Source organism: Triturus cristatus, chromosome 3_1 (genome assembly GCF_964204655.1).
Source record: "Triturus cristatus chromosome 3_1, aTriCri1.1, whole genome shotgun sequence".
NCBI classification, from domain to species: domain Eukaryota; kingdom Metazoa; phylum Chordata; class Amphibia; order Caudata; family Salamandridae; genus Triturus; species Triturus cristatus.
In genome coordinates, this window is record NC_140583.1 from 265,261,782 (window position 1) to 265,285,754 (window position 23,973).

The following is a 23,973-nucleotide window of genomic DNA, read 5'->3' on the forward strand; positions in this document are numbered from 1 at the left end:
AATGGGAGCCCGCAACATTTTTGAAGCTATTTTCATGAGATAAAATAAGGGTGATATGAGGTTATCTGAATCCATGAGTAGGGAAGTGCCTCTTTTTTCATGGTTGGCCACCACTTTTTGCCTGATGCCTGATGTAATTTCGAAATGTATGTGCATGGGTCCCTGCTAACCAGATTCATAGTGCCGGATCTCTCCCAAAATACGGCACCACGTTTGGCACACCTTTAGCTACCCCTGTAAGTCCCTAGTAAGTGGTACCCATGGTACCTAGGGCATGGGTACTAAAGAGGATCCTTTGGGGCAGCAGCACTGGTTTTGCTACCCCAGGGCCTTTTCACCAAGCTATGCACTCTACCATTGCAGTCTGCATGTCTTGGTGCAGGAAAATCCGAAGAGTAGACATGGAATACACCCCTGTGTACAATTCCACCTATACACTGCCTAAGATATGGGTAAGTCACCCCTACTGCAGACCTTTAGCTGCAAGGCAGGGTGCACTATATCCTATGTATGAGCATATGCCTCTACAATGTCCAGTCCATTATGTGATGTTGTAAGTGAACAGGAAAGCCATAAAGAGTGCAAGGGCTAGATACATGTCAATACGAGTTTCCTAGCTCCATGATGGCTTCACTGATTTCTAAGATTTTTGGTACCAAACATCTTGTCTTCATAAATCTTCACTAATGCCAGTGTTGGGTGTATTAATAACTTTACACAGGAGACCCTTTTAGATGGTCCCCTGAAACGTGACCAAACACTAGTGGCATCTTTGGCTGGTTTTCACCAGCCAGGCACCACCAGACATGTTTCTGACATCATGGGGTGAGAGCCAGCGCTCTCAGGGGACAGAAACAATACCTGCTATAGGCGGGGTGTTTCACACCTCCTCCAGGACATGATGGCCTTCCTGGGCGGGAAGCTTAAAAGGCAATGCCACCCTTGGAATCCAACCCAGGAACCTACATGTAGTGGAGGAGGCCAAGTCTCCTTTCCTGTTCCACTTTTGAAGGGAGGAAATTCAGGAAATGCACCACCCCTATGGGGCAGGTGAGGTGAAACCCTCTCCTGCTATTCCACCATCTTGAGAAGGGGAAAAAACCTCTAATCAGGAATAAGGTAGTGTCTCTTTCCACACGAAGTGGTCACTAGAGGGTGTAGACACCCTAAAGGTAAGTAGCTCATTGGCTTCTGCCTGTCTTCTCTTGTAACATCTCTAAATTCAGTATTTAGGTGGCTCCCAGAGACCTAAACCTCAAATTCATTAGAACAAAGAAGACCAGGACAAAGAAGACCCGCTGCACGAGAACTGAAGCCCTGCTGCAGAAGAAAAAGGCACCAAACCCTGCTAGCTGCTCCAAGGAGTCGACAATCGCTGCCTGCTGTGTTGTCCTGAACGTGCAACCTACAATCTTCGAGGAATCGCACAGAAGCTCCGTTGAAGTCAAGGTATCACTCGCCTGCACACCACAGGCAGCGATCCCATGAAGTCCTGTTTGTTGACTTGCTTCTCCCCGAAGACCTGAACGCAGCACAAAATCAATAAGAGGTACAACAGCTCCAGAGCGTCAGATCTGCCTCTCCACTAAGTTTGGAAGCACCAGGACCTACCGGGGCCGTGGAGTACCAATACACCGGACCGGACCCCCAACTGTAAAAATCACGAAGAAGTGTCCACACCGTACTCCCAAAGCACCAGAAGTAAGCACCCGTTGAGGGACATCGAGACACCCAAGCCTCACTTCCTGAGTGGCCCCACTGTCCCAAGATCGGCTCTCCAAGTTACCTGCTCCTGACCGCAAAGACCCGAAAGACACATGATGCCTGGCTGACCTAATCGGTCTGCACCCGGACCCAGCACCAACTAACCGGCTCTGATCCCATAGTCCACAAGCCCTTCCAACCTTCTCCCTCGAAGAAGACCCACCAGACTTACCTATAATTCCACCTGTGCAATGCATTTTCAAGTGGCCCTTTCTATCTTTGTGCACCAGTTTCTAAGAGTCTCAGCACTCTGCTCCGACCCCAGGATGCTCCCAAACTTCACCTGCTGAAACTTTCGACCTGGTCCCGATATTGACCTAACACAGGAAGGTGAAGTTTGTGAAAGCATTGCCTGATTTCATATGCATTTTTCTTCTTTTTCCTCATTGATTTCTATGCGCACAAACGTGATATGTTTTCCGAACTTTGAAAAATGGTATCATTGAAAGCACTTAACTTAGAACTGTGTTCTTGGTCTTAAAAAATACTTTAAAATGTACTTTATTTTTACAAATTGGTATCGGATTTATTATTGAGTGTGTGTCTCATTTATGGGCTCTGTGAGTACAACAAATGCTTATTACTACCCTCTGATAAGCCTAACTGCTCGCCCACACTACCACAAAATAAACATTAGAATTATCTACTGTTACCTCTATGTACCATTTGGGGATTCTCTGGACTCTCTGCACAGTGTACTTTTTTAGTACACTATACAGAGAGCCAGTTTCCTACATTTGGTGGTTCAGCGGTGGAATAGAAAACTTTGCATTTGATGTAACGGCTTTGTCAATATTTGACCACATAAGTAAATTAAAAAATTGTTTATAGCTTGTCAAACTTTTGATTGATCTATTTTTGCCAAATTTCTAAAATTAGCTGCTAGGGCCTTGGTTAACTCCCTGAATTAAATTATTTTGAAATTTTAAAATTGGAACTTGATTAGGACAAAGTATTTATTGTGTAGTTATTATATTTCACTTCATAAAAAGGTCCCAACGTTAGTAAAATAATGCCTGAAAATCAGCAGCCAGGATCAGGCGCTCGACCAGACCCCTTACATAGACGGAAATTGAAAGGTGGGGTGCTCTTCTGTGTGAGGCACTGGCGCCTCCTGAGTGTGCGTAATTCAGGATATGTCCCAATCGAGAGGTGCAAACCGTGAGGGAAAACACCCTGAGCCCTTTGAATGGACCTAACGGTCCAAAATAACAATGTTTGCACTAGCCTATGCACACGCTATTCTTATCTCTACTTGCAATAAGTATACAGTAAGTGGTACAAGTATAATTGAGAGACACAGTAATTCAAGCTCTTTCAAGTAATCACAGTCGTTCGGTGTTCTTTTGATCTTTTATTCAAAGGATTTGCCCAGCCTACATGTGTTTCGTTGTGTGGAATTACCCATTCGACTTCTTCAGGGCTAAAAAACATAATCATGTGTAAAGGATTAAAAGATCCGAAACTGTAATGATGTGACACATGATAACGATCAACATTTTCACCATAAGTGAACACCTTGTGATTGATGAAACTCAAAGATCACATTGCAGTGTAATTCTATCAATGCGATGCATGGTTTAAAAATCTGTGATGCCCTCTAGCATCGCGTCTTGGTGGGTTTAAGGCAACATACAGAATTATGACTATCCATGCAATGCATGGGTCAGAGTTAAGCATGCATTTTGAAATCAGTTATCATCTTCATAGTCTAAGGCCAGCATTTTTACAAATTCAGAGGCAAAACCCGATTGTTCGCTTGTTATAATACATGGATCACAGAAATGCCTGTATTTGAAATTCATTATTACATTCCTTGTTTGTGACCAACATAGTTACAGATTCAGAGGCAGAATCCTATAGTTTGCCTGTTACCAGAAAAGGGGAGAGGTATAGAGGATACCCAATGGATAAATAGGGGTTGAATAGAGGATGCAGACTGATTACTTGAAAGAGTTTGAATTACTGTCTCTCAATCATACTTTTACCACTTACTGTATACTTATTGCAAGTAGAAATAAGAATAGTGTGTGCATAGGCTAGCTCAAACCCTTACATAGACGTCAACCATGCTAGATGCAGGGCCCTTTGTAAAGGGTACGGAATCAAAACAGGCAAAAGTCCAAAAAAGGAATATCTTCAAAAGCTCAGTTTGAATAAGATCACCCAGACTTGGCAGACCAGTCTGAGGATGATGATAATGTCAATGAAGATAATACTGAGAATGGACATTAGTCAGTCCCCTCAGATACAGATGACACCCCCTCAGAGGAGGACCTCATGCTGGATGAGAATGTTGATCAGGAGACTTAACTTAAAAGCACAGTTCCTGGAAATAGAAAGACAAAGGAAAGAGATGGACCTCGGACCTATCACTTGGTGACAGCCTACAAATTAATATGGAGGGTGAAGGTTTTTATGACTCTAAACTCCCTATAGGTATTGTCCCTAAATATTTAGATGGTGATGACTTTACCAAATGGTTCACTTCATTTCAGAGGGCCTATATAGGTAGAAAAGTAGCCAGAAAATTTGGACTCCTCTCTTGTGGAAACTATTCTCAGGTAAATGGAGGGATAGACTAATGAAATTGCTTGAAAAACATGCTGCATCTTATGACCTCATGAAGGGTAGCCTGATTGAGGGTTTTAGACTCACCACTGAAGAGTATAGGATAAGATTTAGGGAGACTCGAAAAACTCAGTCGATCCTGAGTGGAATTCGTTGACTTTTCAGTGAAAAGACTAGGTGGTTGGTTAACAGGTAACAATGTGAATAACATTGAAGGGCTTTTCAATTTAATTATGAAGGAGCATCTTTTGAGTAATTGTCACAATGAGAAGTTACAGAAGCGTCTGGTAGACCTAGGTCCACTTTCTCCTCTAGAGTTGGGGAAGAAGGCAGACCATTGGTGAAATCAAGGGTGACTAAAACTACCAGTGATGGGGTGACCAAAAGAAAGAGGCCAAAAAGATGGTGACTAAAAAGACCCCCCAAAAAACCTGCTCAGGAGAGTGGACCCAGAAACTCATCCCAGTCGAAGGGTGGGTAACAGGGTAAAAACTGGAATCCCAAGAAGGCTTAATGTTTCGATTGCAAGACAATTGAACACCAAACTGGAGACCCTAACTGTAAAAACAAAAAGAATACCTCTAGCACACCTGCAGTAAATGCACTTGTAAGTGTCCAGATGGGATCACGGGTGAGCCCTGACCATGTCAAGGTGCTCACTGAGGCAACCCTAGTCTCAAATGACGGATGGATGGATGAAGCTACCCTGGCAATCTGGCTCAGTAACCTAGAGAGATACAGACACGAGCCAAATATTAATGGTATTAGAGTGGTAGCCCTGTGGGACACTGGTGCCAGCATCACCATGGTAGCTGAGCCACTGGTGTACCCAGATCAATATCCCCTAGGACAGACCTATACAGTCCTCAACATTGACAATCAGGCTAAGGAACTTCCAAATTGGCTTGGTGTCCTTAGATTGGGAAGGGGTTAGTGGCCTCAAAAGGTTAGTTATGTCTTCTGCTATTCCTATACAGTGTCTGCTTTGAAATTATTTGGAGGATTCAGCATGTGTTGAGGTAGAAGAGGAAACCCATGCAGCTATGCTGGGAATACCTGAATGGGTGAGCGTAAAAACAAGGGAGCAAAGCAGAACACTGAGTGAAAAAGAAGTGTTGGAGCCTGAAATAATGGACTAACCTTTTAAGAGAAAGAGCAGGAAGTCTGAGAAACCAGCTTCAAAACAGACACCGAACCAAGTCCCCTCTCCTCAAGGAGAAGACTTATCAGCCTCAGAGGGAACTGAGCCTCAGGAGCTTTGGCCTTACACAGCAGAGCTCTTTGGATCAGGAGGACCCTCTAGGGAAGTGTGCCAGGGGCAGAGAACCTGTTCCACTCTTGAAGGCTTGAGACAGTAAGCTATTGATCAAGAAAAGCGAAGTGCAAGTGGTTCTCACATGACCAATTGGGAGAAGGGATTCCTTTACACTGAGGCCAGAGACCCCAAACCTGGTGCCACTAGGAGAGTGGTTGTGCCTCAGCAGCTTAGAAAGTTTCTCCTAACATTGGCCCATGACATTCCTCTAGCTGGGCATCTTGTTAAAAAACTGTAGATGTTAGTCACCCACTTCTACAGGCAAGGAATGTCCCAGAAGCTGAAGGAGTTTTGCAACTTCTGTGCCGCCTGTCAGGCTAGTGGCAAGACAGGTAGCCACTGAAAAGCTCCCTAAAATTCCACTTCCTGTGGTTGGGGTACCATTTGAAAGGATAGGGATTGATATTGTTGGTCCCCTTGACCCTCCAACAGCATCAGGGAACACATTTATTTTGCTGGTAGTTCATCAGGTACCCTGAGGCAATTCCCCTAAGGACCACCATTGCACCTGCAGTGGCCAGGCCCCACCTTGGTGTTTTTACTAGGGTTAGCTTTTCTAAGGAGGTAGTATTAGACAGAGGTACAAACCTTATGTCTGCATACTTGAAACACGTATGGGCTGAGTGTGGAGTGACATATAGGTTCACTATACCATATGATCTGAAGACAAATGAGCTTGTTGAAAGATTTAGCAAGACCCTAAAAGGCATGATTGTCAAACTCCATGAAAAACTCAGAAGGAGAGTGGGTGTCTTGCTACCTTGCCTGCATGTTGGTTACATAGAGGTGCCACAAAATGGAGTAGGGTTTTCTCCCTTTGAACTTTTATTTGGACACCCTGTAAGAGGAACCCTCTGTCTTATTAAGGATGGATGGGGGAGACCACTCCAGGAACCAAAACAAGACATTGTGGATTAAGTACTTGCCATTCATTCGAGGATGACTGAATACATGAAAAAAGCAAACAAAAACCATGATCCCGCCAAAAGGCTCCAGAAGCTCTGGTAGGAACAAAAGGCTCCCATTGTGAAGTTCCAACCAGGACAGAAGGTGTGGGTTTTGGAGCCTGTGGCACCTGGGCCCTCCAGGGCAAATGGACTGGGCCCAACCCTATCCTATCCCTTAACAAAGGGCCCTGCATCTAGCATGGCTGACATCTATGTAAGGGTTTGCGCTAGCCTATGAATCAATCAATCAATCAGTGCATTTATAAAGCGCGCTACTTACCCGTGAGGGTCTCAAGGCGCAGAGGGGGGGGGGGGGGGTGTGGTGCTGCTACTGCTCGAAGAGCCAAGTCTTGAGAAGTCTCCTGAAGGTCAGCAGGTCCTGGGTCTGTTGCAGGTGGATGGGAAGGGTGTTCCAGGTCTTGGCGGCGAGGAAGGATAAGGATCTGCCACCGGAGGACGTTCGTTGGATGGGCGGGATGGCGGCAAGGGCGAGGCTGGCGGAGCGGAGTTGCCAGGCGGGGGTGTAGAAGCTGAGTTTGTCGTTCAGGTAGGCTGGTCCGTTGTTGTGGAGTGCTTTGCGTTCGTGGGTGAGGAGTTTGAAGGTGATCCTCTTGTTGACGGGGAGCCAGTGCAGGTCACTTAGGTGGGAGGTGATGTGGCTGCGGCGGGGTACGTCGAGGATTTGTCGGGCTGAGGCGTTCTGGATGCGTTGTAGTCGTCGCAGGTGTTTGGCCGGGATGCCTGCGTAGAGTGCGTTGCTGTAGTCCAGCCTGCTGCTGACGAGGGCTTGGGTCACTATTCTTCTTGTTTCTATCGGGATCCACATGTAGATCCTGCGAAGCATGCGGAGGGTGTTGTAGCAGGAGGAGGAGATGGCGCTGACCTGCTTTGACATGGAGAGGGAGGAGTCGAGGATGAATCCTAGGTTGCGTGCGTGGTCCGTGGGTGTTGGCGCTGCTCCCAATGTGGTCGGCCACCAGGAGTCGTCCCACGCAGAGGGGGTGGGACACAGGATGAAAACCTCCGTCTTGTCCGAGTTCAGTTTCAGATGGCTGTTCCTCATCCACTCGGCGACGGCCTTCATTCCCTCTTGGAGGCTGGTTTTGGCGATGTGCGGGTCCTTGGTGAGTGAGAGGATGATCTGGGTGTCGTCGGCCTAGAAGATGATGTTCAGGTCGTGCTGGCGGGCCACTTGTGCGAGGGGGGCCATGGAGACATTGAACAGGGTCGGGATGAGGGATGAACCCTGGGGTACGCCACAGATGATGTCGGTGGCTTCGGATAGGAAGGGCGGGAGGCGGACTCTCTGGGTTCTGCCGGATAGGAAGGATGTGGTCCAGTCCAGGGCCTTCTTCTGGATTCCGGCTTCAAAATGCGATGCAGCGCGCGCTACGAAATTCGTTTTATTTATTTAATTGTTTACTTACCTGCAATTATCCATATTCTGGTTTTTAGAACCCCCCACCCTGCCCCTCCTCCGCCCCGCCTTACCGTCCCACGGAACTCCCTCCACGGGCCGCGGCTGCATATCCTTACAGGGACTGAACATTACAGTGGACACAGACCTGGGACTGACCATGCCAACGCAGATGGCCTTTCCAGGTTCTTCCACTTGGAAGATGAAGACTCTCTAGAGAAAGGTTAGTCTCATCCTCTTTCGTTTGGGGAGGTCGTGTAGGAAAGTGCCTCTTTTTTCATGGTTAGCCCCCAGTTTTTGCCTAATGCCTGATATAATTCTGAACTGTATGTGCACTAAGACCCTTCTAACTAGGTTCCCAATGCCATCTCTCTTTTCCAAAACAATGTACCACGTTTGGTACACTTTTATCTACCCCTGTGAGTCCCAAGTGAGTGGTTCCCATGGTACCTAGGGTGGGGGTACTGAAAAAGGTCCTCTGAGGCTGCAGTATTGATTGTACCACCCTATGGCCCCCTCACTAAGGCTGTGCACTCTAACATTGCAGGCTGCATGCCCTGGTGCAGGAAAATCCAAAGAGTTGACATGGCACACACCCCTGTATGCCATGCCACCCATACACTGCATAAGATATAGGTAAGTCTCCCCTACTGCAGACCTTTAGCCCTAAACAGGGTGCATTATAGCCTATGTGTGGGCATATTCGCATGACCAGATTTGCCCCTACAATATCTAGTACATTCTGTGATGTTGTGAGTGAAAAGGGAAGCCATAAATAGTACATTGGCTGGATACTTATCAACACGGGTTTCCTAGCTCCATGATGACTTCACTGATTTCCAAATATGTTTGGTACAAACATCATGTCTAAATAAATCCTCACTGACGCAAGTGTTGTATTTATTAATAGTTTCACACAGGAGACCTTTTTCAGAGGGTCCCCTGAAACCTAATCAAATACTATTGGGGTCTTCGGCCTTTTTTCACCAGAATGCCACCATCAGACATGTTTCTGACCTCAGGAGGTGAGAGCCAGCTCTCTAAGAGGAAAGAAGCAATACCTGCTCTGGGCGGGGTGTTTCACACCTCTTGCAGGACAAGATGGGCTTCCCTGGTGGGAATCTTCACAGGCAATGCTGTCTTTGAAATCCAACCCAGGAACCTCCAGATAGTGGGGGAGGGCAAGCCCCCTTTCCTGTTTCACTTTTTACAGGAGAAAAGGCGGAAACACGAATCTGATGAGAAGGAGGGTCCCTCCTCAGCCTGCACAACCCCTAGGGTTGGGCAGGCCAGGTGAACCCCTCTCCAGAAATTCCACCATCTTGACATGATGAAAAAAATCTTGAATCAGGTCTACAGTAGTGCCCTTTCTCACAGGAAGTGGTCACTAGAGGGTGTAGACACCCTAAAGGAAAGAAGACCACTGGCTACTACTTGTCTCACCTTGTAACACCCCTAAATTTGGATTTTAGGTGGCTCCCTGAGACCTGAATCTCAGGTTCATCAGACGAAAAAGAAGACCAGGACAAAGAAGACCCGCTGCACGAGAACTGATGCACCGCCACAGAAGAAAAAACTACCTACCGGAGTCGCAGCAAACCAATACCCAAGGTCCTGGATCCCAACAGTAAAAACATGGAAGAAGAGTCCACCACAGACTCCCAAAGCACAAGAAGCAAGCACACGTTGAGGGACACTAAGACACCTGAGACCCACTTCCTGAGTGGCCAAGCTGTCCCGAGATGGACTCTCAAGCTTGCCTGCTCCTGACCGCGATGACCCTAAAGGCGCACGGCTGACCTGTTCGCTCTCCACCTGGCCCCATCGGCCCCAGCACAGACTAGCCAGCTCTGCTCCCATGGCCCCCAGGCCCTTGCAACCTACTCCCTCCAAAGAGACCCACCAGGCTTCCTGTAAGTCCACCTTTGCAGTGCATTTTCTAGTGCACCTTTAGTCTTTGCTCACCAGTTTCCAAGACTCAGCACTCTGCTTCCACCCGCCAACTCCCAAACTTCTCCTGCTGGAACTTTGGATCTGGCCCAGACATCGACCTAAAACGAGAAGGTGAGCTTTGTGAAAGCATTGCCTGATTTTATATGAATTTTTCTTTTTTTCCCTATTGATTCCTATGGGTCATAATTGTGCAATAAAGTGATATATTTTCCGAACTTTGGAAAATCTTAACTCTGAAAATACTTACCGTAGAACTGTGTTCTTGGTTTTTAAAAAATACATAAAAGCCAACTTAAGTTTTTCAAATTGGTGTCAGATGTATTCAGAGTGTGTTTCTCATTTATTGCCTCTGCAAGTACAACAAATGTGTGTGTTTCTCATTTATTGCCTCTGTGAGTACAACAAATGTGTTAACACTACTCTCTGATAAGCCTAACAGTTCGCCCACACTACCACAAAAAAAGCATTAGAATTATCTGCTTTTACCTCTGTATACCATTTGGGGATTTTCTGGACTCTCAGCACAGTGTACTTCTTTTTAGTACACAATATAGAGAGCCAGCTTCCTACACCAGGTATGTTTTTTGAGTAGTTGAAGGAATTATTAGGAGATGGAGGAAGGGAAGATGTCAATCCAGAGAGGTGTGTTAATGTTGGTGAACGAGCAGATGAGGGGTGATTGGACGATGAACCTGAAGAGGGAAGCAGTAAAATGGTTGTAATCATAGCATGTATCTTCAATGCACGCACTAATACTGATAACACTGTGGAGGAATCTTGCATTGAGGAATGCATTAGTAGTGGGTGAAAGGTGGAAGGTGTGTTTTTATTTTGTCTGATCTCTACAGTATTGGCAGAAAGTGGGAAGGGGTGTGTTTGTTTAATGCACTTATTGACTGTTTTGAGTACAATGTTACTTTCTTTGTCAATTTCACAAATGATTTGGGTATTTGACTTGTCATTGTCAGTGAGGTGATCAGCAGTAGCGCATGTAGGTTTAAGGACGTGAATACTTTCAGGAAATTTCAAAACCCCCAGGTTTTCTCGAAATGTTTGTATTTGCGTTTACAAGAGTTACGGTTTTCATAGTTCAGAATGGGATTGGGTTTTGGTTTAAGCCTATTCATGGGTTGAGCTATATGGATGTCAATAATTTAGGACTGTGACCATTTTTTCAAATGTGAAACACCGTCCAGTCACATGAAGATGGAAAGAAGGAAGAAGGGAAAAAGGAAATCATCTATGCAAACTTTGTGGATAGTAAAAAACATATTTTTTAAACGCATATCTCAGTTTACTGACATTTGCAACTAAACAACGCTTCTAAAATACAATTTTTAAAACTAGCATAGGCAAAGCCAAAGGATTTGTTGTGCATTTTGATTCCTGATTGAAATATTGTAAAATACATTTTTTGAAATAAGCATAGGCAAAGCCGAAAGATTTGTTGTGCATTTTGTTTCCTGATTGAAATATTGTAAAAGAGCCTGATGCAGTGAAAACAACAAAATAAAAATTATTGCTTTCTGCATGAAATGCGCCTATGAGATAAATAGATAAATGTGTGGAGGTTCAATGTACTTTTTATATGTAGAATATTCCCCAACGCAAGAGGTTCACAGGAGTGATACACTGAGCAGCCAATAACACGAGGTGAGACAGAATTACCTCTCTGGGTGGAGCCAAATCCCTACCAATGTATGTATATATTAAAGAATTTGTAACAATAGGCCGTGCTGACAGCACTGAGAAGCCAGACCAAAAAATACATTTTCTGATTTGTTTATTACTCAATGGTAAAACGTCTTCATATCGAACGTTTTGATTAAGCAGTTTAGATGAAATGGCGTCCCAGAACTTATAATCTATGGATCTATTTTTCTGTAAAATCATGTGTTACTCTATATGATATGGTTTTATCAATATTATTTTGAGTATTAGTGTAAAGTAGTCTCTATAGTTAAGGAAGGTATGTGGCTGGAGAGAAGAAAGAATATCTGAAAATACTTGAAAAATGAGGTCTGTATTGTTTTCAATGTTGCAAGTGAGTATGGAGATATCAGTGTCGAGGCTACAGGAGGAGGACAATTACAGGAGTGTGCCTAGTAATTTTGGCTTTGGGTGAGTAAAGATTGAAGTTGCCATAATTGGTTGTGTTATTGATGGAAGCTGAGGAAGGTATACTATGTCAAAATTGTGGAGCAGATATATTGAGAACATAAAACATCAAAAAGTTAAATGCATACAGGCTAAGTATAGATTTACTAAACTTAAATCTACATCTACGTGCCTTAAATATATATACATCATCAAGGTACATATATGTGAAATTAAGTATAGCAAGACTATACCTAACTTCATGATATATTTTTGTTCTCTTCATTTTGGTCCCACAATATTTTTTTCCTCGGTATGCTGGTGTGAAACTGAAGAGGGAGATGAGGCTGGAGAAGCAGTAAATACATTTCAATTGTATCTGAATGGCCAACAGATGAAGTGGAAAATGGCAGGGTATGTGTGGGAATGTGGAGTTCCAATGAGAGGGCGTGGTGGCAGAGGGGAAAGTGATGAGTAGAAGAGAGTGTTAGACCTGTCAGCAACAGGGTGGTCTTCCCCAAATATGTTGCCTTACTCCTCCTGTTTTTGCTAAATTCGTTTTTTGGGCCTTATGACTCTCAGCACTTTATCACTACTTATCAATGCTAAAGTTTTTGTGCTCTCTCCTTTAAACATGGTAAAATTGGCTTTCAGCCAATTGGCACATTTAATCTGCTTGTAAATCCCTAGTAAAGAGTTACTAAATGTGCCCCAGGCCTGTAAATTAAATGTGACTTATGGGACTGCAGCACTCATTGTGACTGCAACTTAAGTAGTCTATTAAACATATCTCAGGCCTGCTATGGCGGCCAGTGTGTGCAGTTGTAAACTGTCTTTTTGACAGGGCAAAATAAACCTTTTGCCAGGCCTAATCCATCTTTTTTTAATACATATAAATCACCCCGGTAGGCCGTAAACAACCCAATGCGGCTGAGTGCAGTTATTTAAAAAGCTGGACATGCTCTTTTTAGTTTTACATGTTCTGGTAGTGAAAAACTCATGCATTCATTTTTCACTAATACAAGGCCTACCTCCCCATTGGAAAACATTGAAATTACCTTATTACATTAAATACGTGCTCACTTTCAATTAGAAGCAGGTAGAAATGTTGAGTTTGGTGTCTAAGGAATTGTAATTTTAAATAATCTTTAACAGTAAAGTCAGGTTTTAAGTCACCATTTTGAAAATGCCACTTTTAGAAAGTTGGCATGTCCATTTGGTGCCTGCAGCCTGGATTCTGGGTTACATGACTAAGTGTAGCTGGTCTTTGTGTATTGCTCCCAGACAATGAGACAAGGGGTAAATAGGTGATGTCAGGAATCGCCATCTCAGTCATGAGGGGGAAGAGCTGTCCCCTACTACACTTCCCATCACAAAAACCCTGCCTCAGCACACTCTCAAAGCTTTTCACACTAGTCTGTTGTGTCCACAGACAAGTTGGGGCCAGGTCAAGGGGGCAGGAAATACCAGAAAACTCTCTACGGAGAGGAACTTCAAAGCTTCTCTCTCTTCAAAGTTGGCACCAGGTATAAATAATGGACCCTAAGACCCAACTCATCAGCAATCAGAAGTAGCACTGCCCTGCTGCCTAAGTGAGAAGAACTGGACCTGCATCCTGAACCCAGGACCACCAGAGTGACTCCAAGGGCTAGTTGGCTGGCCTCCTAATCAGAGGCTTTGGGTCAAAAAATGCTATACCCATCATGACTCCTGCACCTGAACTCTGCCTGCTGTGATTCCTAACCCCCAAATGGCTCACCGCCACTCCTGGACCCTTGGGAGTGATGCCAAAGGTGGTTTTTCAGCTCAGCTGTGGTCTCTACCAGAACCAATCCAGTGCAACGCAAACCCAATGCAGCTCTTCACAGTGCCTCACCCGAACAGATGCAGAACGACGCATCCACCATGCAAGCTCACACCGCAGACGTCGCAGCTCATCAGAACCGTTGCTACGTGATGCAGATCTAGTAGCTTCTTATCTGAACTGGTGCAGAGCAACATAGCATTGACGCAAGTCCACAGCGCAGCCCTCGCAGCTTATCAGTACTACTGCTGCATGATGCATCTTCCACGTGAACCTTGCATCATTCTGCAACCAAGATTTAAGATACATTTCTCAGCAGGACCAACTTAGTCCCTGTATCTGGCCCATGCTCCATTGCAGGTGGCCTGAGCTAGTGGCTTTTTTCTGCTCCAGTGTGACCAGATAACTTGGCGCTTTAAAGCACTACTTTTACCTAAACATTTCAGATTGCATATCATTGATTCCATTGATTTGGAGTTTTGTCGTTTTGGTGTCAAATAATTTATTAAATGTTATTCTACTTTTCCAGATTGCTGTGGGATATTTTTGTCTTTTGTTTTCACTTCATTACTGGTTAAAGTGCTGCATAAATGCATTATGCATTGTATCTAAGTTAAGCGTGACTGCTTTTGTGTCAAGCCACCAGAGGGTTGGGCACGGGCAGCTTGAGTTGGGTTTCACCCCCTGAGCCAGTAACCTAATTTCCTACAGGGAAGATTTGTGAATGATGGTAAGCCCAACACCATTTATTTCGAGTTAACTTTGCTATTTATGTTATGTCCATCATAGATGAGCTTGTTGAAGATGCAGGTGTACATGGTAGTGAACCAAAGCTGCATGTTTTCCTATAATGTTCACAAGCTTCGCAAAGTGTGAAGCTGTGAAAGGGAAAAAAGTCGGGGCTAAAACGAGGCCATGCATGTCATCCAGAATTATCTTGTGACATCAGCTTATTATATGCCTGTCAGTGACATGGTATAATGTTGCTTGCGGGTGGCAATGCTACAGGAACAATTTTCAGAGTGGGGGTGCTGTCATAACTGCTACATCACTGAATTCACAAGAATTGTGAAAACTCCAAGCATCACACAAAGAACAAGTATAGCAAATGAACTCCGTCCATTCAGCAGGAGATGGGTAAGGTTGTAGTATGTTCCTTAAGTTGCATTTTGGAGCACACTGTCACAAATACATTACTAAAACATGGTGTGGTAGAGCTCTGCTATTTGCAGGCAGCACATTTTCCATTGAAATTATACCTTACTATGCACAGATGTACCATTTTACTGCCAAAACTGTATAATGCACAAATAATAATGTGTGTTAAACAATTTTCGGCGAATATGGATCATTTGCGCATTACCAAGTGTTTCGATCCTATTAAAATGTTTGTTTCCTTCACACTTCAGAATAAAAAATTGACTTCATTTATACTTTCCTAACTGCTGATTTATTTTGAAATATGTGTACAGTTAATTTATTGGTATTTAAATATTGTTGCGTGTTAGAAAAAAATGACATTGTACAGCCTTTCCTTTCACACTCTCTAAATACTTTTTTGTCACAAACTTTTGTGCAAGTCTATGAAAATGTCACAAATTATATTTGGCAGCAAAATGTGATTTGCCAATAACTAGTATTATTTTTTTTAACCAGAGCATATGCCTCACCTATACTAAAGAGACAGACAGGAGACTGGTAATAGGACATATTTTATGTGCCAAACAGCTATATGCTGATATTTTGAGAGACTTTTTAACACAAGATGGATGATTAGGAAGAAAAATTGGGCAAAATCCTGTAATGCATAATTTTGAGAAAATCCATGAATTTTGTGTAATGCCCATTAGGGAATTTTGTAACTCTTGCAGGTGTAATTAAAATATCAACCAGGCCTATTTAGTACAAGGAAAATGCCAAATACCCTTTCTAACCACCCAGCATGCACATTCAAAATGTGAACAGGGTATGCACAGCCTCCATACCCACCCCTCCTTCCATACCTGTATGCTCTGTCGATGCACACAACAAAGAACAGAGAGGAAAAAAACACAATTATGAGTTTTCAAAGAGAAAAAGAAACATTAGAGACAAAATGCAAACTCAGTTGAGCCCTATTAATTTTCCACAGAAATGAACTCCTAAAAATCGTAGTAAAGTGTTTGAGCCCCAGGTGTGCAGCTCATTGGCACGGATATCAAAAAGAAACTCTGCCTATGGTATGCCCATCACAGCACCTACCGAACAAAGCTATCAGCACAACTTAAAGTTGCTGGTTGAACATTGCATCAGCCCTGGAGGAAGATCAGAAGCACTCCAACATAACAAATGGAAAAACACCCAAAATAAATGCAGATTATTTCTTAATGAGATGCTGCGAACGCTGCAGACTATGCCTACCTGGGGCTCAGAATGAGTGCATCTGGGAGTTTTAAACTGGTAATAAAAACACTACAAGAAAAAGCTCTGCGTGCTTCACCGCCGTCAAGAAACAATTAGCATATTTTAACATGCAGTAAAACTAATGTTAAAGCTCTCTGACAGAATAATATTACCTATCTTAGTGTATGGAGATGAAGTCCGGGGCCTACCAGTAAACGAGGAGTACACAAAATGGGAAACAATTGCAAACAACTCATATAGGAAATATGTTGAATTTAACAAACAGGTATTGCATGTAGAGTGAAGCTGGACAAATCATAAGAACTGGTGTGATTAGCTTTACTAAACCGTGTCAGATATTTACAACACCATTGTGACACATGAAGGCATCCAGAAAACCCCACCTTTGTGACCGACGTTGAAGGCCCACACAGTCTACCTTTCAAAAGACCCACTGTCCCCAAGAGGCCTAGGGAGCTCTATGCAGCACACAACAGGCCCACGACCAACAACGCGGAACAGATCTCTTGACTCTGTTAGTATACTGCATTGTCAGAGCACATTCTGAAGGGGAGGATGCTGGGATTGTATGAGTTTTGAGTAGGACGCTGAATGGATGTTGTGGTTAAAGGTGTGGATTTCACATAAGCCTACACTGATTTCCATAGTCACTGACACACATCAAATAGAGACACATCCATAAATCAGACCTCCAGAAACCACTAAGCCATTTCTTGTGATCCCCGAACCTATCATCCCTTCGTTCAAAAGACACTTACAATAACACCAGAAGAGTAACTTGTATGCCCAGACGTGGCTGCTGTACAACATGGACTCAAGCTGTACCGTAGATTTCCTTGGTGGAGAAGAAGAACAGACTGCCTGTTACTGTAGTTAGAATTCCCATCTGCCTAACAGAGGAGAATTGTGTATCCTACTCTGTCTTGAACTGGAACCCTGCTCCAAAAAGAAACAAAGCATTTGCATAGCCAATAGGCCTCGCTTTTGGGACCTTATAAGTATTTAGTTATGCAGCACAATACCCTTGGTGCAACAACATCAACTGTTGCATGGCTAAACACTTATAAGGTCTCAAAGGCAAGACCTATTGGCGATGCCAATGCTTGTTTACATAGTGTTGCTGGGAGGCATAGTGCACACATTACAAAACCTTAAATATGGGAAATTCCCCAATTAGGTGGCATGACAGATGTTATGAAACTGTAGTTTTAAATGTAGACTAGTGTATTATTTTATGATCCACTGGATTGAATAAGTCTTGTCCTTAAAATTGGCGAAATTATGAAATAGGGCAACCAACAATTATAATCAGTTGTTAATGAGTGTGAGCGAGTGAGTTAGTGTTTGATAGTGTGAGAGTTAGTTAGTGATAGAAAGTGGCAGCCAGAGAGTACCAGCGTGAATGTTTTTTTGCGAAGTTGTTTTTGTGAGTGTGTTAGTGATATTCTGAGAGTGTGACTTTGTAATTGATAGTTTGTTAGTGAGAATGAGTGACAGATTCCGTTAGTGAGAGAGAGTAGTAGAGTTAGCTAGTGTGATAGAGTGTGAGTGTCAGTTATTGAGATAGTTTTTTTAGAGTTATTGATAGTTTTGGAGATGTATTTTGTTATAGTTAGTGAGAGTTTGTTAGTGAGAGTTAGTGAGTTATTTAGTTAGCGATAGAGAGTGCTAGAGTTAGTTATTGAGAGAGAGTGGTTGAGTTAGTCCATGATAGAGAGTGGCAGAGTTATTTAGTGATAGTGAGTGGGAGAGTTATTTATTTATCCCAACTGAGCGTGAGAGCTAGTTAGTTATTGAGAGATATTGGCATAATTAGATAGTTATTGAGAGTGGTTGATTTAGTTAGTTTGTGATAGAGAGTGTTAGAGTTAGTGAGCCAGACCAAGTGGGAGAGTTAGTGAGGGAGACACAGTGGGTGAGATAGTCAAGTAGTGAGAGAGATTAGATGAGTTATGTAATTAGTGATAGAGAGAGAGTGAGTCATTTATTAAGTGTGAGATATTTTGTTAGTTAATTATTGAGACTGAGTAATGTTTGTTTAAGAACGAAACTACTTAAACAAACATTACCGGGCTATTGTTTCAAAATATATAGAGCACGTGCATTTTTCGATTTATATTGCATCGAAGTGAATTCTGTGGCAAGACGTACTTTTTCACGAAAGGCAGCTTTGTCTCCAGCTGACACATGGTGAAACAACAACCCGGTAATGTTTGTTTAAGAACGAAACCATGTGCAAGCTGGAGACAAGGCTGACTTTCGTCATCCTGATGTGTACACTCGCATTTCCTTTGGACTTCACAAACCTGCTGGAGCAAGGTGCCTTTCGGTGATTGCATTGTTCTAATTAGAAGGCTGGCTTTGCCTCAAGAGTTGGATAAATGTGTTTATATTTGTTGACCCCAAATGCCTTAAAGCTGTTTAGAGTGCTGGAGACCGCAACCCAATATTTGCGAGGAAAGCATGTCTCTGGCCAGAGGATATGTTTCTTTACGCCCGGTAAGGAAAAAGAAGAGGTTCTGGAGAGAGGGCCGTGTCATCCTCATTAATACCAGATGGGCTTACATCTACTGTCTACAATTAACATTACTGAAAAATTGAAATTTGACGGCTTAGACAAATGCCCTTCCTTGAAAACAAATATGGCTTGTCGATAAATAAGTATATATGCACCCTTCCTAAAATGAGTAGAGATCGCTTGTATCACTTACCTCCGCGTATATAATTAGCGTGACGCATTGGGTGTAAAAACAAACATTGGCCAAACGCACGCGAGCGGCAGCGAGACGCGATCTGTGGTGGGGGGAAAAGCAGGAGTTGTGTGCGCGCGCTAAAAGAAAAACAAGCACGTGAGTGGTGCATGCGTGAAAAGAAGCCCGGGAGTTATGTCGCGTGCACCACGAAAGTGATCGCGACCGGATTCACACGATAAAGCCAGATGGCAGCAGTGCACGTCGCGTACGCTTGTGCGCATAACAGCTAGCTGGTGGCCGGAAAAAGCATGTGGGTAGTACTTTGAAAACCCGCTTACTAAATGTCTCGTCAGAGCAGCTCATGCGCTGGCTCAGGCGAGACCTAGAAAGGGGCCAGTTGAAGTCGGATAGCAAGCTTGCCCTATGGAAAGTCTGTCCTGGAGCTGAAGCATGCAGACAGACCTGAAGTCAGAGGACGTTGTGACTGGAATTAAAAATAGTGACCTAGCTACAACTGAGCATTTCGACTGCCCAGTTGTTTGTTGAACATCTCTACTAAACACTGAGAGTAGAGATGGGTCCTTGGCACAGGACATGGTTCTACTGCTGAGAAAACCCAGGAAGCAGTTGTCACTAGACATGTTCCTGTGGACCTGAACTGAAGTTTTCGGCAACCTCCCCTGCACTTGGGACACCATGAATTCCAATCTGTTTTTGGTATAACTATAGATACTCACATGAGATTTCATCCATTTTTGTAACTTTTCACTTGTTACGTTATATCTGTGTAAGTAACTTGGGGGCAGATTTATGACGACTGGCGCATCCCTGCATATCAGCAGGGATGCGCCAGTTATTATGCGCCACAGCTGTGCCACCATGGATGCGCCGCATTTATAATGTGGCGCACCATGGGGCAAAAACGGCATAGATGCGTGATGCATCTGTGCCGAAAAGTGGCGCATTGCTGGAGTTGCGTCGCAAGCGCGACGCAGCTCCAGCAATGATCTGGGGGGCCCTATCTGTACAATGCTGCGTCAATCCTTACGCCTGCTTCAAGCAGGCGCAGGGTTTTGACGCAGCATGGGCCTAAAAGTGACTGAGTGAAATCTTGTAGATTTCGCTCAGCCACTTTTAGGAGGCGTTCCTGCGCCGGAACGCCCCCACCTGCCCTGGAACGCCTACATGTGGCGCAGGGCTTTACAACGTGACGCATCTGGGAGATGCGTCACGTTTGTAAATGCCCCGCACCATGGCGCAGGATTTGCGCCGCTGCTGCGTCACAAAAGTGACGCAACGGCGGCGCAAAAGTGACGCAAGTGCAACATAAATCTGCCCCTTGGTACTTAGGTAACATTACTTCACATGCTAGTCATCATACTCTTGTCAGGGTCCGATCATAGGCTGAATCCGAGAAACCTAATCCACCTTCACAGTCGGACGTGAGACTAGTGTACAGTTATGCGCCATGGACAGTAATGGATAAATGGGAAGAGAAAATAAAGAGAACTGCTCAAGAGGTTCTTCTGGTCTTCGATGGTAACTTGTGTTCAAGAGATTAGTTTAGGCTTTGCAATAGAAATCGCTTGCTTCTAACATAACTGACAATTAATACCTTTGGGGTCATAGGAGTAGAGTTAAACAGTGCTGTTATTATAGAAATCACATGATGGTATTGCTCACCAGTATTCCCATCAAGGAAATCATAGTATATAATGATGCATAAGTATATATTGTATAGTGATGGATAAGACGGACAATGAACCAATTCTCTTCTCCAGGTAGCAGACCAAAAATTTGAAAACACTTCAATACAAATAGGGGCTTTGGGCCACTCCGCTTCTACCATTGGTCTGTATGAGTGTCCTTTGCACTTTGCTTCCATGCATGACATCCTACAGCCTAGGTCAATGTGTGAGCCCACTTCAACAATTGGGTCTCTTGCTCTGTTAGTGACACCATTTGTCTGATTACATCTACGCATCTGCTGGAAAATAAGTGTTTTTCACTGCTGGGCCAGTGAGTCAGTCCTTTACTTTTCCATCTCCTCCTCTTATTGAGTCCCATTTATTAATGTTCTACTTCTCTTTTTAGCGCGTACTACAACTACCCAGATAGTTCCAACAGACTTTAGCTTCTAGTTTGTTTCTACTGCAGTATGCTGCATCCTGTCCGGCCACTGCCTCTAAATCAGTTGACTGTCATGGTAAGGAAGAAGCAAGAAAAAAGAAATGCCCTCCACATGACATTTTCCCATATTCCTAATAGCACTGAGTGAGCGCGTGAAGTGACCGATCTCAGCACTTGTTTGGTTGCTTCTACAAGATAATCCTGACAACAGTATGGCAAAAGGTTGCCCTCCACACTTGAACTCTCATTGAATTTGGTCATCCATCCTTCCTTCTCTGCACCCTTTTCCTTCTCACCCTCATTCTTCCTTCCTCTCTATTCTTCTATCCATCTATCTACCATTTCCATCCATCTTTGCGTACTGAGTTCCATCCATCTTCCTCGCCAACTACCCTCCCCACCCATCCATCCCCTCCATCCATCTCGCCACCAAATTCACCCTTTCTGCATCCATCCATCCATTGTTTGCATGGATGGACAGAACATTTCAGTGAAGGCTCTGCTATGACCTTTCAATCAATGCAAACGACCCACTGCAACCTCTTCACACTCCATGACTCCCCTCTTTTTTTCTGTTCATGATCACTTGTTTCATTTGTTACTTATCCTCACAGGTCTATTGTACTATTACCTTGCAATGGTATTCATAAAGTTGTGTTCAGAGACTAGTATCAACAAGTTCAAAAGGGCTACAAAAACACATTTTAAAGGTTTCATGTTACACACACTGCTAATCGCACCTACCTCCCACTCAAGCTGCTTAAGTGGAGGGTTGCTGATGCCCTTGCCGTTAGTGTGGTGATGTGAGTCTGGAGTGCTGCGCTGTCATGGAACTCCAGTCCTTCTGGGATTCCAGGACGGGCAGTTATCTCTGGGCCCCTGTAGGAGAGACATGTTGTTGTGCTGTCGCAGCTAATAAAACCTTTAAACCCACTGGAGACGTGCCTGAGTGTACTTCAGTATTTTGGCAACGAGTGGGCAACAAAGAAGATCAATACTTCTATTATCCAGGAGCAATAAAGTGGAAACGAGAGAAACGACGAAAAGACAGGGGCCAGAGAACTATCGGATGAACCCGAAATTATGAAGCTGTCAACTGCTTATTGGGTAATGTACATCATTACTGTGAGGTGAGAGATTTTCTTTTCTCCTTTATTCATCGTTGTGGACACCAAAGATCAGGGTGCACGAGACAAGCGGCGCGAGACAGACTGCGCGTGACACACGCTAAATACACTGCTTTTTTAAGCACGAGACTTACGTAGCGCGCCGCGCATTTAGTTTGTTCCTTGAATTCGCACGCACCGGTCACAATCTAGAGTATTCTTTCTCTCCGTGAAAATAAAAGCTTACCGTGCGAAATACAGCATTTGCCTGGCAGCGGATTTCAGCGCTGACAGGCACAGCTTATTTGGCAATTTCCAAGCTTCCTGTCTGTATCAAGGCTCGCACTGAATTCTGGGAGTCCATCAACACAGAAAGAGGACTTTTACGTGATCCTTCATTTCTTGGTATTACTTTCAAAGAAATTCTACAACTGCAATTTGCACGCTTTGCAGTCTACTATTTGTGCATTAAACCATCAGTGATTTGCACACTCAATTTCAAGCTTTTAAATGTAATATTTTCACAATAAAGTGCAGATCACAGCGATTTGCACGCTTTATTTTTTGTTTTTGTTTTTGGTGTTCAAGCTTCTTAATTTTGTGTCTTCACCAAAAGGTACAGATCACAGCGATTTGTATGCTTCATTTTTTTTCCTTTTACAACACAGTCTTCACAGCGATTTGCACGCTTGTTTTTTTTTTTTTTTAAATTGACTACATTTTTTTTCCCTTTAACATTCCATCAATATGCAGTGTTCAAGCGCCAGCGCCGTTTCAAGAAGAACCTAGAGAACCACCGTTGGAGTGGAACTTATGACTAAGATCTTTTAAAGCTTACCTAGGAGCAATTGATGCTCAAAAATTCAGACCAGAAAGACATAAATGTTTAATGTATTATCACTTGGGCGTAGAAGGACAGAATGTGTATGACCACTTACCTGAACATGTCCCTGCAGAAGACGAAGATTTAGATAAGTTTGAAACAGTAGTTGCACAACTTGACAAATACTTTTCAAAAACTAAGAATATGGTCGTACATAGGTACACATTTTTTACGAGAACACAGCAACCCAATGAAAGTATAGACACTTATGTTACAGCCTTAAAAAAGTTAGCTTCCAAATGCTAATTCGATAATTTGACTGCAGAATTAATACGTGATCAATTAGTGACTAGATGCCACTCTAAAAAAATACAAGAAAGGCTACTTGCATGTAAAAACATGACATTAGATCAAGCTATAGATTTAGCTAAAAGTATCGAAGTTTCTTCTATTGATGTAAAATTGCTTGAAGAATCCCTAGCCAAGTCCACAATTTCAGTTGTGGTAGTTATTAAACCTATCACCAAAGGTTTCTCAGGCAACACAAGATAGAACATTTTCTAGACCAAATAACTTTTCTCAACAGGATGTACTGTTATAGATGTGATTCACCTTCACATGTTTCCTCTTTCAAGTTCTGTCCAGCATTGGGTAAACAATGTAAAAAGTGTGGAAAATAGGTAACTTTCTAAAAACGTGCAGAGCAGGAAAACCCACAAATGTTCGTTGTGTTCTGAATGAATATGATGGGAACTTTCATTAGGGAAACTACGAAGAAAGTAAGGAATTGTTTTAGGTGTAAGGTGTGTCAATTTAAATGACGAAATCCTGGTTGTTGACCCTAACTGTAGTGTGTCTATCGAAACACACAATTCAACTATTAGTTGTCACTGGCGCACGCATAACCATTATCCCTTATGACCTTTTTGAGAAATATTGGTATGGTTAAG

The 23,973-nt window shown here is 43.5% G+C and overlaps 1 long non-coding RNA gene across 4 annotated transcripts in view; it reads right to left on the reverse strand.

Moving 5' to 3' along the window:
* Positions 1-22,547, reverse strand: part of LOC146860078 (uncharacterized) — a 41,833-nt gene extending 19,286 nt beyond the window's left edge. For 2 of the 4 annotated variants that reach the window (XR_014978783.1, XR_014978781.1), the window contains exons 1-2: positions 22,448-22,547; positions 9,980-10,065 (exon numbers count right to left, since the gene is read on the reverse strand). This is a non-coding gene — a long non-coding RNA (uncharacterized LOC146860078). The remainder of the gene's footprint in view (positions 1-9,979; positions 10,066-22,447) is intronic. The other 2 variants (XR_014978784.1, XR_014978782.1) reach the window with 2 other exon arrangements.
* Positions 22,548-23,973: the final 1,426 nt, after the last annotated feature.